We start from the raw sequence: 16,449 nt of genomic DNA, 5'->3' as shown, positions 1-16,449 counted from the left end.
TCCTTTCCTTTCCTTTCCTTTCCTTTCCTTCAGATCTTGTTCTTTACCAGTTTGCCGGTGCGTTGCTCTGTGATACGGTTGCATAAAGCTGAAGAGGGTGCCACTTGGGGGAGCAGGTTGTGCAGATAGTTTTTTTAAACGTTTTGTTTTACGTCGCACCGACACAGGCAGGTCTTACTGCGACGATGTGAGAGAGGAAAGGGCTAGGAATTCGAAGGAAGTAGTCGTGGCCTTAATGAAGGTACAGCCCCAGCATTTGCCTGGTATGGAAATGCTAGTTGCTTTACGTCGCACCGACACAGATAGGTCTTATGGCGACGATGGGACAGGGAAGGGCTAGGAGGGAGAAGGAAGCGGCCGTGGCCTTAATTAAGGTACAGCCCAAGCATTTGCCTGGTGTGAAAATGGGAAACCACGGAAAACCATTTTCAGGGCTGCCGACAGTGGGGTTCGAACCTACTATCTCCCGAATACTGGATACTGGCCGCATTTAAGCGACTGCAGCTATCGAGCTCGGTGGTATGGAAATGGGAAACCAGGAAAACCATCCTCAGGGCTGCAGACAGTGGGGTTCGTACCTACTATCTCCCGGATGCAAGCTCACAGCTACGCGCCTCTAACCGCACGACCAACTCGCCCAATGCTTCCAACGCAACGTCCAACGAAAATGACCTACCGTACTTTTACTTCTTCTTCTTCTTCTTCTTATTTAATTAGTTTACCGTCTAGGGTTGGTTTTTCCGTCGGACTCAGTGAGGGATCTCACCTCTACCTATCAAGAGCAGTGTCCTGGAGCGTGAGACATTTTTTCGAGAGGATACAACTGGGAAGGGGGACTAGTACCTCGCACAGATGACCTCACCTGCTATTCTGAACAGGGGCCTTGTGAGGGAATGGGAAGTGGGCCTTAATTTAGGTACCATCCCGTCATTTGCCTGGAGAAGTGGTAAACCGCGGAAAACCACTTCGAGAATGGCTGAGGCGGGAATCGAACACCTCCCCACTACTTAGTTGACCTCCGGAGGCTGAGTGGACCCCGTTCCAGTCCTCCGTACCACTTTTCAAATTTCTTGGCAGATCCGGGAATCGAACTTTGGTCTCCGGGGGTGGCAGTTAATCACACTAATCACTACATCACGGACAGTTTTTCACATGACTGAGAATATCTGTTCTCAAAAGTATGCAGAGCCAGGCATGGTAACTAAGAGCTATGCGAAATTGTGGGTATGCGGAAACTCTTCTTGTTCCAATGCACAATTTACTGAAAAGGGACAACATTAAAAAATGAATTCTGGCGACTTTTCTATGTTATTTCTCTAATCCGTTGACGAATTGTTTAAAGACTTCAAAGTAACATTCATTGTTACAATCGGACATCTGACATGATTTCTAAGATGGGAACTCTTTAAAATCTTTCTTCTGTATTTTTTTTTACAATAAAATTTCCATCTTGATGTTTTAATCATCAATCCATAGGCTGGTTTGATGCAGCTCTCCGTGCCACCGTATCCTGTGTTAACCTTTTCAGTTTTGCGTAACTACTGCATCAATCAATCAATCAATCAATCAATCAATCAATCAATCAATCAATCAATCAATCAATCAATCAATCAATCAATCAATCAATCAATCAATCAATCAATCAATCAATCAATACTGATCTGCATTTAGGGCAGTCGCCCAGGTGGCAGATTCCCTATCTGTTGTTTTCCTAGCATTTTCTTAAAAAATTTCAATGAAATTGGAAATTTATTGAATATCTCCCCTTGGTAAGTTATTCCAATCCCTAACTACCCTTCCTATAAATGCATATTTGCCCCAATTTGTCCTCTTGAATTCCAACTGCATCTTCATATTGTGATCTCTCCTACTTTTAAAGACACCACTCAAACATTCGTCTACTAATCTCATTCCACCGAGCTCGATAGCTGCAGTCGCTTAAGTGCGGCCAGTATCCAGTATTCGGGAGATAGTAGGTTCGAACCCCACTGTCGGCAGGCCTGAAAATGGTTTTCCGTGGTTTCCCATTTTCACACCAGGCAAATGCTGGGGCTGTACCTTAATTAAGGCCACGGCCGCTTCCTTCCCACTCCTAGCCCTTCCTTGTCCCATCGTCGCCATATGACCTATCTGTGTCAGTGCGACGTAAAGCAACTAGCAAAAAAAAAAAAAAAAAAAAAAAAATCTCATTCCACGCCATCTCTCCGCTAACAGCTCGGAACATATCACTCAGTCGAGCAGCTTGTCTTCTTTCTCCCAGTTCTTCCCAGCCCAACCTTTGCAACATTTTTGTAACGCTACTCTTTTGTCGTAAGTCACTCAAAACAAATCGAGCTGCTTTTCTTTGGATTTGTTTCCAGTTCTTGAATCAAGTAATCCTGGTGAGGATCCCATACATCGGAACCATACTCTAGTTGGGGTCTTACCAGAGACTTATATGCCCTCTCCTTTACATCCTTACTACACCCCCTAAACATACTCATAACCATGTACAGAGATCTGTATCCTTTATTTACAATCCCATTTATGTGATTACCCCAATGAAGATCTTTCCTTATATTAACATCCAGATACTTACAATGATCCCCAAAAGGAACTTTCACCCCATCAACGCAACATCTACTCTATTGTCAAAAGCATGCATTGGCCTATCCCTACGGCCCACACTTCCCTAAAATATGAGCCCCGTAGCCTAAGTATTGAGAGTCTTAAGATGTGTCCTATCATTCTATCTCTTCTTCTGATCAAATTTCTCCCCATCGATCTCCTCTCACGAATTCGATTCGGAATCTTTTCAATCGTGATTCTATCTACCCATGTCACCGTCAGCCCTGGAACGACGTTTCACTTCATCACAATGCCACGCTTCAAATTAAAGTCTTCAAAAACATCTTTTTAATTCCTATATCAATGATCGAAGTGACCAAGTTTATTTTCTTTGGCAAGGCCTTCCTTGCTTGTGCTAGTCTACATTTTATGTCCTTCTTACTAATAATGTTATCAGCTTTACGTTTCATTAACTACTTTGACGGTTTTCGAAGATGCGGAGGTGCCGGAATTTAGTCTCTCAGGTGTTCTTTTACGTGCCTGTGAATTTACCGACACGAGGCTGACGTGTTTGAGCACCTTCAGATACCATCGGACTGAGCCAGGATCGAACGTGCCAAGTTGGGGTCAGAAGGCCGAGCCACTTAGCCCAGCTGTCCTTACTTCTGCCATTGTTAGTTACTTTCTTTAAGAGTTTATTCCCCACCCAGCGAGTGGCTGATGGGTTTGAGTCACGTAGCTATTAGCTTGCATTCCGGAGATAGCGGGCTTGAAACGCACTGTCGACAGCCCTGAAGATGTTTTTTCGTGGTTTTCCATTTTCACACCAGGCAAATGCTGGAGCTGTACCTTATTCAAAAATCGCTTCCTTCCCACTTCTATCCCGTCGTCGCTATATGACCTATCTGCGTCGGTGAGACGTAAAGCAAAATAGAGAAATGTCCCGCTTCATTTCTGAGTCTAATATTACCTGCATCACCTGACTTCGTACGACTACACTCCATTAATTTTGTTTTGGACTGATTTATTTTCATCTTGTACTCCTTCACCAAAACTTTGTTCATACCATTCAACAATTTCTCCACATCTTCTGCAGTCTCAGATAAAAATCCCGTGTGGCCTCCGGAGAGGGCTGGTTCAGGTCTTTCGAGTTGACGCCCTATAGGTGACCTGCGCGTCTGTGAGGATGGGCCCTACCTAAGATGAATCCTAATGCTTAAGTCGGTACAAAAACACAGTCCCCGAACCAGAAGAATTAACCAATAAAAGTTGAAATCCCCGACTCGGCCGGGAATGGAACCCGGAACCCCTCGAAACAAGGACCCGCATGCTAACCAGTCAGCCCTGGAACCAGACGATAAAGCGATAATAATCACACATTTTTATTGGGTACGATGTTCCTCGATCTTGAAATGAATACATAGTAATAAAAATCGAAGCACGGAAGAAAGAAAGGGAAGGGAGGAGGTTGAAGGCAAGTGGTCAACGTCACAGACTGCACTTTTCTGCTCATGAAATGCATCAAGTGGAAGACGTAAAAATGACGGTCTTCATGTTTGTAACATTCGGTTTGAGCCCCGGATCAGGATCTCTTGCTCATCACATTACTCAGTCTGTTTGTCTGGCGGTCATTAAGGAACTATAATACATGAGGATTACAACACGCCATTTCTAGGGGGATCACGATTTGAAAGACAAACGTCAGAGTCTCATTTATCTTGTTGTTTCCACTCCACTGCATCAAAACCTCTTCTATTTCACATCAGGCATTACTTATTACTAGTGATGGAGGGAACAGAATACTGTACTTTCAAGAACTGAATTCTTCAGTGCATTCTAGAACTTTCAAGAATCGAAACATGTATTCGAAAATAGGTTCTCACTGCAGTAAAGATCCGATTATTCATGTGGCGATTATTCGAGCAAGCTAGAAGAATTAAGTAGTTTTCTTGAAAACGACAAAAACAGTACAGTATATCAATGCAATATCTTCGTTATAGAGTGTCATATCTTTCAGCATTCAGTCTGCAAGTCTCTGTGAATTAAGTGAGTGACTCCAAAGTCTTCTATTTGCAATTAGCTCTCTAGCCTCGTTAATTCCATTCCCCTTATTTTTAAATAGGTATTCCAATGTGACCATAGTACTTTGGTTACTCTCTGCTTCTCGTACCCTCCATACTCTGGTCCATCATTTTTCTACATAAACTACCCTCAGCCATTCGCCTCACATGACCCAACCGCCGAATCTAGTTCATTCGCACAGCTTTATCTATGGACTTAATTCCTAACTTAGCCTTTACCTCCCCACTGAGAGAACTCTCGTATCATTCTTTTCACCTATTTGTAAATAATAATAATAATAATAATAATAATAATAATAATAATAATAATAATAATAATAATAATAATAATATGGCCTCGGATACCGAGTTACAAACCTCTTTAAAGTGGTGCCATCTAGACGGCCTCGCAGATATATTGATTTGGCTCTGTTTTACGACCGAATGCCCTTCCTGACGCCAACCGTAGTATATGGAGGGATGTAATCAGTAGGCCTATTGGGTGCTCCTGCGGTGCTTGGTAGTGTGTTGTCTGAATATGAATAGGAATGTGTTAGGAAAAAGCACAAACATCCAGTCCCCAAGCCAGAAAAAATAATCAGGCGTGATTAAAATTCTCGATCCGGCCTGGAATCGAACCCGAGGCCCTTTGAATCAAAGGCCTCAACGCTGACCATTCAGCCAGTGAGTCGGATGATACTACTAATAATAATATAAGTGGTAATCAAATGAAAACCTGCCAAGAAGTATAATAGAACATTTCGTAACTCAAAAGTAATCGCCAGAACTGTTAAGATATTTACAGTGCAGTGAAGAGACACTGCAGAGACTGAGGGGCACCATATGCATTCAAAACGCCTAGACGTTATCCTTCCTCAGGATAAGGTCCACTCCCACACATCCAACTTTATGAGGATTACCCTGGGTAGGAAACTCTTCAACAACCTCCCTACAGCCCAGACTTCTCCCCGTGCGATTTGCACATCTTTGGGAAGCTGAAGGCAATCCATCGTACGACGACGTGCGTGTGACTGGGTACAGATGTGGTTATATCGACAGCCATCAGCTTCTTCAAGATTGGGATACAACAAGGTTAAGTATTGTGTTCGCATTTCCGTGTTTACGTTACTGTGAACCAATTATAGACGAGTCCTAATAAATGTATCCGGAAAGTAGTTATTGTACCTTAAAGTGTCATTTTTCGTACGCTTTTGAGTCTGAAAAGAAGCCACTTTCGTCGTCGTCGTCATCATATTCTAAAGGCTAAGCCTTGTCGCCGCAGCCAAGGATGTCTATTTTGAGCCAGACTATTCAACTCGGCGTAGGTAATGCAGTTCATTCTCTGAAGCAGCTTCTTTAAAAAAGACACTCTGGGTCGTCCTCTTTTCCCTGCAATTCTTCATTCAGTGACGTTACAAAGGAACTCTTCATGCCGCAGAATCTGACCAATACATTTTAGTTTCCGATTTTCAATTTCAGTCCAACTTATCCTCTGCATTCTCTTCCAGATCCATATTTCAGTTGCCTCTAGTCTTTTCTTTTCCTGCTCTCCTAATGTCCAGCTTTTACATCCGTACAGAAGAACTCTCCATACAAAGGAGTTTCGTCACTGCATGTAATAAAATCCTTACAAATACTAAGCAGTCCAATACGCCTAATTAGTTCAATGGATTTTGGAGGTATCAAGAGCTCTAATGGATTTTCTTAGTCCTAGCAGCTAAATGTTTGAGTATAAATATATTTTTATGTTCTGAAGTCTCCGTGGCCCTGGCGGCAGCGCGCCGGCCTCTCACCGCTCCGTCCCGTGGTTCACATCCCGGTCACTCCATTTGTGCTTGACAAAGCGGACGCGGGACAGGATTTTCTCCGGATGTTCTCTGTCATATTTCATTCCAGCAACACTCTCCAATATCATTTCATCTGTCAGTCATTAATCATTGCCCAAGAGGAGTGCAACAGGCTTCGGCAGTCGGCACAATTCCTATCCTCGCCGCTAGATTGAGCCTACATTCATTTCATTCCTGACCCAGTCGAATGACTGGAAACCTGCTGTGGATTTTCATTTTTATATCCTATATCAGATGTAATGTATCTTATTCGGAAAATTCACTACCGTATTTCGAACCCCATTTGTTGTGAGGTCGGTCAATAATAGACCTATTGAATTTTGCAATCAATCAATCAATCAATCAATCAATCAATCAATCAATCAATCAATCAATCAATCAATCAATCAATCAATCAATCAATCAATCAATCAATCAATCAATCAATCTCTTCCTTTTAGGGATGTCACCCAGGTGGCACATTTCCTATCAATTTTGTTTCTCTAGCCTTATCCCAAGTGTTTTCAAATAACTTATCGAACATTTCCCTTGACAAATGATTCGGATCCCTTATTTCTCGTCCTTTAAATGAATATTTGAGCCAATTTGGCCTCTTTAATTCCAACTTTATCTTCATATTAAGTACTTTTAAAAGCTCCACTGAAGCGTATTTGTCTACTAATATCATTCCACACCATTTCTCCACTGACAGTCAGGAGCATACCACTTAGCTGAGAGCTCGTCTCCTTACTCCCAAGTCTTCCCGGATCAAAGTTTGCACGATTTTCGTAACACTGCCCCCTTTGTCGGAAAGAACAAATCGTGTTGCTTTCCATTGTATCTTTTCCAGTTCTTGTATAAAGTAGTCATGGTGTGAACCCCATGCACTGGAATCATGCTCAAATTGGGGTGTTATATACAACCTTCATTTAAAACCTCGTTACTGTGATTACTCTTTATATTAACACCTAGGTATCTACAGTGATCCGCGTGAAGTACTATCACTTCATCAACATGTAATTCAAACTGAGAGGACTTTTCCTCTTGGTAAAACTTACAACCTAATTTTTGCATCCCGTTTACCATCATACTATTGTCTGTCGTCCATATCACAACATTGTGGAAGTCTTTTGTCACTCGCTCACAATCCTGTAACTTATTTATTACTCTATACACTGTAACATCATCTGCAAATAACCTTATCTGTGATTCCAGTACTTTACTCATATATGTAAGAAAACAAAAAGGTCCAATAATACTGCCCTGTGCGACCCCCTCTTAATCATCACAGGCTCAGATAACGCTTCACCTACTTTAATTCTCTGAGTTCTATTTGCAAGAAATTTACCAAAAGATTCAAGCATTATTTTGTCTACTACAACAGACCTCATTTTGGTCAGTAGTCTTCCATGATCAACCCTATCAAAATTCTCAGATACTCGTAGGTCAGTTGCGATACATTCCATATGGCCTCCTAAATTTAAAATATCTGTTACAAAAAACTGCTCGCTAACTTAAAGCAACATCTCTCTTTTTTTTTTTGCTCGGCCGGGTGACTCAGCACCTTTATTTTAACACCTTGCTGAGCTACAAAAAAGCATATCGGCCTGACACCCAGTGGGAAGTCGGCCTCCCTTACAATGCCCAACTGCATCCTACACGGCGTTGATCTCGCCCTCACTGATCAAGATGTACTCAACCACCTTCGCATGCAAGGTTACCCAGCTGAGAATGCATCTCGGGTCCAGGATAATCTTCTTCAAACACGGCGGGTCCTGCTTCAACTCTCCACAACAGCTGCCGTCCAGACACTTCTTTCCAACGGGATGGCTTTCGCCGGCTACTATACACAGCGACGCCTTGTTCTCACTACTTTGCAGACGCCTTTGAGCCGCCCATCACAACACCATCACTTCACGGCACGTCACAACTACTGCCCTCGTCTTCGTTCCACACCACCCTTGTCACCACCACAACCCCTACTACCCTCACCACTTTTGCTCACACCTCCTTTCATCCTCCCATCACCACCACTGTTATGTCCCATCCTTCCCCCATTATGTCATCCCGTATCCCCATCCCTCCCACTTCTGACCACCTCAGCCAACAATCCGCCTTCATTCCGCCATCCGCAGATGATTTTCTTCAGCCACTGGCAGATGACTCTACCACCGACCAACATGCAGCTGCAATACGTACACCACTGTCTCCATCAACGCCTGACCGTTCTACCATGTATAGCTGCGTCGTTTGCGGCGTAGATCCCCCTATACCTGTAGCAGCAATAGCCCATGAACTTCGCCTGGCGGGACTACCAGTGAGAAGAGCATCTAGGATTTACAACGAACATGGACCTACATTTCTAGTGCGCCTACATCTCCCGACTCAAGACGCCGCTCAACGACTCATCGCCCACGGTACGCATCTCTATGGCCGCTTCCACCTGGTCGAACCGTCTCGATCACCTCCCCAAACCCTGCCCCGATCTAACACACTTCGTCACCGTCCCCGGCCAGCCCCTCCTTTCCCCTCACCTCATCAATACCTCCGTGCTTATCCTTCCCCAACTTCGACTACATCTGATCTACTTGGCCTACTCCTCCCATCTTTAGTTAACATCTCTTCTGTGTTTCCCACCCTCGCTTCTCACCTTAGCCTTAGCACCTTCGTATAAACCTTCGCTACGCTAGTATATATATGTCTTAATAATCATGTAACCTCTTTGTAATTTGTCTTACATCTCTGTATTGTTATTACAATAAATACTCTCAATAACACTAAACCCCCCTTAGCCAAGAGGCCTTTCCTTTTCCATTCGTCATATCGCCTTTTCCCATCTCCCACTTTTCAAAAATATTCCCAACCCCACCCAAGCTCCCGGCGAGAGGGAGGGCGTAACCCTTCAGGTGGCCCGCCCCACCCCTTCAGGGTGGGGAACGAAAACGAGAAAAAATCTGCTATATCTTGCTTGTATCCTACGAGGTGAGCCTCAGTGGAATATGAAAGTGAGACAAATGTCTAGCGGTGAGGATAGGAAACTTGCCGGCTGCCAAAGCCTGTCGCACTCTTCTGGTGCAATGATAAATGACTGACAAATGAAATGTTAATGGAGAGTGTTGCTGGAATGAAAGATGGCAGGGAAAACCGGAGTACCCGGAGAAAAACCTGTCGCGCCTCCACTTTGTCCACCACAAATCTCACATGGCGTGAGCAGGATTTGAACCATGGTATCTAGCGATGAGAGGCCGACGCTCTGCCGCCTGAGCCAGGGAGGCTTCCCTCACTGGAATAACATTTCCTAAACCCGAGCTGCCTTCTATCAAATCAGTTAGCAATTCCACAAACGTGCCTAATATAATAAGAAATAGTGCCTTCCCAGCGCTTACAAGTAACAGATGTCAAGCTGACAGGCCTGTAATTATCCGTTTTTTGTTTATCACCCTTTTCCTTGTACAGAGGGGTTACTATTACAACTCTCCATTCATTTTATATCGCTCCTCCATACAAACAATAATCAGATTTTAAGTATTTCAGATGTGGCAGTATATCCCAACCCGTTGCCTTTAGTACATGCCCAGAAATCTTATCAATCTCAACTGCTTATCTAGCTTTCAACTTTCGTAATGTTTGTAAATATCTTTATTGTCATACGTAAATTTCAGTATTTCGCCAGTATTAGTCACCTACTGTACCTGAATATTATCCTTATACCCAACTACCTTTACACATTACTGACTGAATACTTCTGTCTTTTTAGTCGGGCTGAGTGGCTCAATTTACTGGCACACATAGGAACTCCTGCGGGACTAAATTTCCACACCTCGGCGTCTCCGACAACAGTAAAAGTAATTAGTGGGACGTAAAGCAAATATCATTATTTATTTTATTACTTCTGCCTTCTGTAAGTTAGAGGATGGTTGCCAAGTTGTACTTCCTCTTAAAACAATAATCACCACCACCACTACTGTAAGTCCTCACATCTACACTCGCCTTGTTCTTTAATGATCCCTGGAATGTAATTCCGTAATTCCCCCTTCGAATTCAGTAATTAATAATTTGATGCAGTATTGTTTCTTCTTGACTGTTGTTTCGCCCTCTTTAGCCTATTGTACTGAACACCATCTCATGCAGGCGGGCGGTGAAGCAAGCAGCGCGCTGTAGGTCTGACATTTCTAGAGGGGGCCATGCATTGGGTACCACCTGTGTGTTGTGTTACGTCATGCGATGTAATCTAACCTCACGACATCTCCGCCCATAACATATGCCAGCTTCCGTCAACAGACCAGTAAACTGCAGTGATAAGTCTCTCCTAGTCATGTTAACATTGACAGATATTGCTAAAGGTTAACTGGGGATGACGACCGCGGTCAGCACCTCAGTGAATGGCCATGTCGCATGCAAATATTGTCTTCTTTTTCTGCTAGATGCTTTACGTCGCACCGACACAGATAGGTCTTATGGCGACGATGGGACAGGAAAGGCCCAGGAATGGGAAGGAAGCGGCCGTGGCCTTAATTAAGGTACAGCCCCAGCATTTGCCTGGTGTGAAAATGGGGAAACCAAGGAAAATCATCTTCAGGACTGCCGACAGTGGGGTTCGAACCCACTATCTCCCGGATGCAAGCTCACAGCTGCGCGCTCCTAACCGCACGGCCAACCCGCCCGGTAATATTGTCTCTTACTGGAAAGTTTAGTCATTTCGTAAACTGCACAAGTCCTTTACGTCACACTGCAGAATCGCTGTTGGGATATTCAGCAATGGAAATAAGCCAATTTCGTGGGTCCCGGGTTCGTTTTCTGGCAAGTCCAGGGATTTTAATTCTGCACCGAAGGCTGAAATAGGGTTCACTCACCACTGTGAGACCAACTGGGCAGCTGTCGCGAAAGCAAAGTAATAAGGCTAAGGGAGTCGACAAGCTTCGAATAGTGAGGGTATCGGCGATTGAAAGTGTGATACTGGAAGAGTTCTTCTTCTTCTTCTTCTTCTTCTTCTTCTTCTTCTTCTTCTTCTTCTTCTTCTTCTCCTTCTCCTTCTCCTTCTACTTAATCTGGTTACCTTCCAGGGTCGGTTTTTCCCTCGGACTCAGCGAGGGATACCCACCTCTACCGCCTCAAGGGCAGTGTTCTGGAGCGTGAGATTTGGGGTCGGGGGATACAGCTGGGGAGAATGACCAGTACCTCGCACAGGTGGCCTCACCTGCTCTGCTGAACAGGGGCGTTGTCGGGGGATGGGAAGATTGGAAGGGATAGACAAGGAAGACTTAAGGAAGCAGCCGTTAGTTAGGTACCATCCTGACATTTCCCTGGGTGAGAAGTGGGAAACCACGGAAAACCACTTCGAGGATGGCTGAGGAGGGAACCGAACTCAACTCTACTAATTTGACCTCCAGAGATTGAGAGGACCCAGTTCCAGCCCTCGTTCACTTTTCAAATTTCGTGGCAGAGCTGGGAATCGAACCCGGGCCTCCTGGGGTGGTAGTTAATCACACTAACCACTACACCACAGAGGCGGACTATGAAAGAATTCTTACGACTCGCAAATCTAATTCCATCACTGTCAGAAGAGAGCAAGAGTTCACCAAGAGAGATCGGAGGCGTGTACAAGTATGTGGAAGAAAGGTCAGATTCGGCTAATGACATTGTAGTCGCCAACGCACCCTCCCACAAGCTTAGAGCTCCTGAGGACTCACCCCTTTAGTCGCCTCTTATGGCACTCGAGGGATACCGTGGATTTATGCTATGGCCTCATCCGAGGGGAAGTTGTACAGAGGGATCCAACAGCAGTGGGATACGACACAGATTGGAGCACTAAATATCAAAATGTTTGACAATTAAGGATCTCCACCTCACAAAATAATTACAGAATTCTTGCTTAAATTTAATGCATTATTATGAATCTCGTTCTGAAATCTTGAGTTCATTTTTTTAAATTTTAGACGTAATAAGAATGTAGTGTCTATTCATAAACGCGTTTGATGTCGCATTTTTGAGAGGATTAATAGCCCGGGAAACTTTTAGTCGTAGTTCCTTTTACGGAGGTGAGAAGACTGGAGGAAGCTGAGAAATGGAACTGAGAAAATTGGTGTCAAATTTCCCTTTGGGAAATTCGAATGATCGTCTTTCAATAAATGAAACTCAAAGATAGCGGGTTCAAACCTGGTACAGGCAGTCTGATTTTTTAAGGGCACTCCATGTCGTACGATGTTGGCATGTAAAAGATCTCTGGTGACACATTTGGTGTTCACCCGAAAAAATTCATTAAAACTCAGCCATAGACGCCCACGAGAGATTCTGTTTACTCTGCTATCTTGTAGGCCTAGAGTAAAACGTAACGTCGAAATTGCCGAGCAGACAGCCAGATGGCGTCAAATTAAAAACTCTGCACACGGTAGCTGAGGCCATACAATTATTATTATTATTATTATTATTATTATTATTATTATTATTATTATTATTATTATTATTATTATTATTATTATTAGTGACGCAAGCATGACAACTCGTCTCCCATAACGGCCACCGAATACGACGTCTTGCAAGAATTCAGAGGTATGCTGAAAAATAGCACATAAACAGTTTTGTTGGTTTATTAGATCCATGTTTTAAACGTTTGTTTAACAACATTTCGTAATAATGCTTAATATGCCTCATATTTAGTAAATGTTAAATAACATATGTTAATTTGCTTGTTAATTTAAAAAAATGTATTTGAGGAGTGTCTTTTTAAAAAATTTTATTTCCTCTGCTGGGGCTGTACGTTAATTAACGCCACGGCTGCTTCCTTCCCATTCAGGCCTTTCCTATCCCTTCGTCACCATAAGGCCTATCTGCGTCAGTACGACGTAAAGCAGATTGTAAAAAAAAAGGAAGGAAAAAAGTGATTTCCATCTTAAGAGGGTTGTGGGAAAACCGCAAGAAACGTAAAATAATATGTATATGGAATGTACCCATGATCGCGTTCAGTAGGCCTACAACTTTATGGAAGTATATCTATCTGGTCTGGATTGGAAGTAGAAATGGCACCTTTTGATCACCCCCCCCCCCCCACTCATGGCACTACAGCTCTTGAAGGGCCTTGGCCTTCCAAGCGACCGCTGCTCAGCCCGAAGGCCTGCAGATTGCAAGGTGTCGTGTGGTCAGCACAACGAATCATCTCGGCCGTTATTCTTGGCTTTCTAGACCGGGGCCACTATCTCACCGTCAGATAGCTCCTCAATTCTAATCGGGTAGGCTGAGTGTTCCTCGAACCAGCCCTCAGGTCTAGGTAAAAATCCCTGACCTGGCCTGGTAAGAGGCAGGCAAGCTACCCTTACATCACGGGGCCGGCTACCTTTTGATCAGATACTGCTCAATTGGTTGAAATTGTTTCAGGAGATCATTTCCGAAGGACGGAGGTAGGCCGAGATTTCAATTTCCAAGGGCTTCCGCAGGGTTTAAACTGGCTCTATACACCAAGCCCATAATACGAATCAACAACAACACGTGTCGAGTGCAGGTAACATGAGCATGAGCTCGTGACCGGCTGTTCCATTCGTGGGCCAGACCTTTAATTGCGCTGTGGACCTCTTGACACCTGCTAGTGACGTCACGCCAACTAATTGGCCCGCCAATCTCACGAGATGCCCGCCCACAACATATGCCACCGCACACTCCAGCGGTTAGCACAATTACATGGTTTGTACTGCTCGGAAAAAAACCTGTCCGTGTTTACTGCTGCGACATGGTCCGGCGCTCAGCACAAGCGTTTTGCAGGGTTATATTCATGCATACATAGGCTACATATAAGTTAGCAGAAAATTTCCAAAGACAGATATTCAACCTTTTAACCCAGGACCTAACACACGAAACATTAAAAACTATATATACCGGAGGAATCCTACCACTTATATTGTACGGAGAACCAATTTGGAGAGGACTCCTGAAAAAAAAAAAATGTTATAAAGCTAAACTAACAGTATGAGGGTTCAAAGACCGAGCAACATAAACATTGCAAAATCATTCCATACAGTTTCGAATGAAGCTCTGTGTGTAATTACGGTATTAACCCCTACTAATAGACTATGAAAATAGAAGAAAAAGTTATGTTCTACTACTTTCTTAAAAATAAAAACAACCTCATTGATACGGAAATTGAACCACTGCATTGGATTTACCTAGTTGATTCAGTAAAAATTGCACAAGAAAAAGATAAGCAACAATTTCAGATTACAGGTTTACAGTGACGGGAGTAAAAGTGAACATAGACATTTTTTTCAATTTGTTTTACGTCCTATGGCGACGAAGGGATATGAAAGGCCGGGAAAGAAGCGACCGTGGCATTAATTAAGGTACAGCCCCAGCATTCGCCTGGTGTGAAAATGGGAAACCACGGAAGACCATCTTCAGGGCTCCCGAGAGTGGGGTTCGAACGCACTATCTCCCGGATGCAAAACTCACAGCTGCGCGGCCCTAACCGCACGGCCACCTCGCCCGGTGAACAAGGAACTAGCTCCTGTATAGCAATATTTAAAGATAACACATAGTTTCAGAGCTTGAAATACAAGTTTAAAAAAAATGTTCTAATAATCAGGCAGAGCCGCTTGCAATACTAACAGCCCTAGAATAAATAACATCCATTAATACTGATAGCCGCATAACGTTAGAACTGATCAAGAATAGGAAAGAAAAGACCCATATCTAATAGAATAAATCAAGAAAAGCGTTAAAATTATTCTACGCCTCTGTGGTGTAGTGGCTAGTGTGATAAGTTGCCACCCCCGGAGGCCCGGGTTCGATTCCCGGCTCTGCCACGAAATTTGAAAAGTGGTACGAGGGCTGGAAAGGGGTCCACTCAGCCTCGGAAGGTCAACTGAGTAGAGGGGAGTTCGATTCCCTCCTCAGTCATTCTCGAAGTGCTTTTCCGTGGTTTCCCACTTCTCCTCCAGGCGAATGCCGGGATGGTACCTAACTTAAGGCCACAGCCGCTTCCTTTGTTCTTCCTTGTCTATTCCCTTCCTATCTTCCCATCCCCGCGCAAGGCCCCTGTTCAGCATAGCAGGTAAGGCCGCCTGGGCGAGGTACTGGTCCTCCTCTCCAGTTGTATCCCCGACCCAAATCTCGCATTTCAGGACACTGCCCTTGAGGCGGTAGAGGTGGGGTCCCTTGCTGAGCCTGAGGGAAAAACCGATTGTGGAGGGTAAACCGATTAATAATAATAATAATAATAATAATAATAATAATAATAATAATAATAATAAGTAGAGGTTAAAATTCTTGAGATGAATTCAAATGGATTAAGGCACATACAGGGCACCAGGGAAATGAGCTTGCTGACCAACTGGCGAAAGAGGCCGCGATAAGCGAAAACATCGTGGAGTCTACAAGCGTGTACCGAAATCTGTAGTGTGCAGTGATCTCAGTATAGTGACGTGACAAAATGAATGTAATCAAACTACAAGAGGCAGTATCACAAAATTATACTTTCCCAACATACACGACGGACTGAAGCTAAAGTTAGACTTAAATCCATGTTTATCAATTATGCTAACAGGACATGGCAATATCAGATCGTATTTAAACAGGTTCAGAATCATAATCCATTATGTCCTTGAACTACACGTAAGCAAACGATAGACCATATTATTATCGAATGAAAAATTATAGATCAAGAAAAAGAGATGTTAATCGGAGTAATACTGAAGGAAGAAAAATGGCTAATGTATCAAAACCGACTTATAAGTAAATGTCAAGACAAATTATTAAAATTCATAACTGATGTAAAGGACAAAATTGTGTCTAACTAAATAGTAGATTAGCATTATTTATACATATTCCGTCTTGCAAATACGTAAAGATACAATATTTATAGAATATAGGTGAAGAAAATACCTTCACACGTAATATTAGGCTACTGCTGTAATGGAACGGGCTGCCTGGCCAAGGTGATAAAGGCGTGCTCGGTTTGCCCGGAAGGACGTAGGTTCGATTACCCGTCAGGGAGTCGTAAAATTTCAGAAACGAGATTTCCACTTCCGGAG

This window comes from Anabrus simplex, chromosome 6, assembly GCF_040414725.1.
Source record: "Anabrus simplex isolate iqAnaSimp1 chromosome 6, ASM4041472v1, whole genome shotgun sequence".
In the NCBI taxonomy this organism is placed as follows: Eukaryota; Metazoa; Arthropoda; class Insecta; order Orthoptera; family Tettigoniidae; genus Anabrus; species Anabrus simplex.
The sequence above is the reverse complement of the archived record's forward strand: the minus strand, read 5'-3'. Positions refer to the sequence as shown.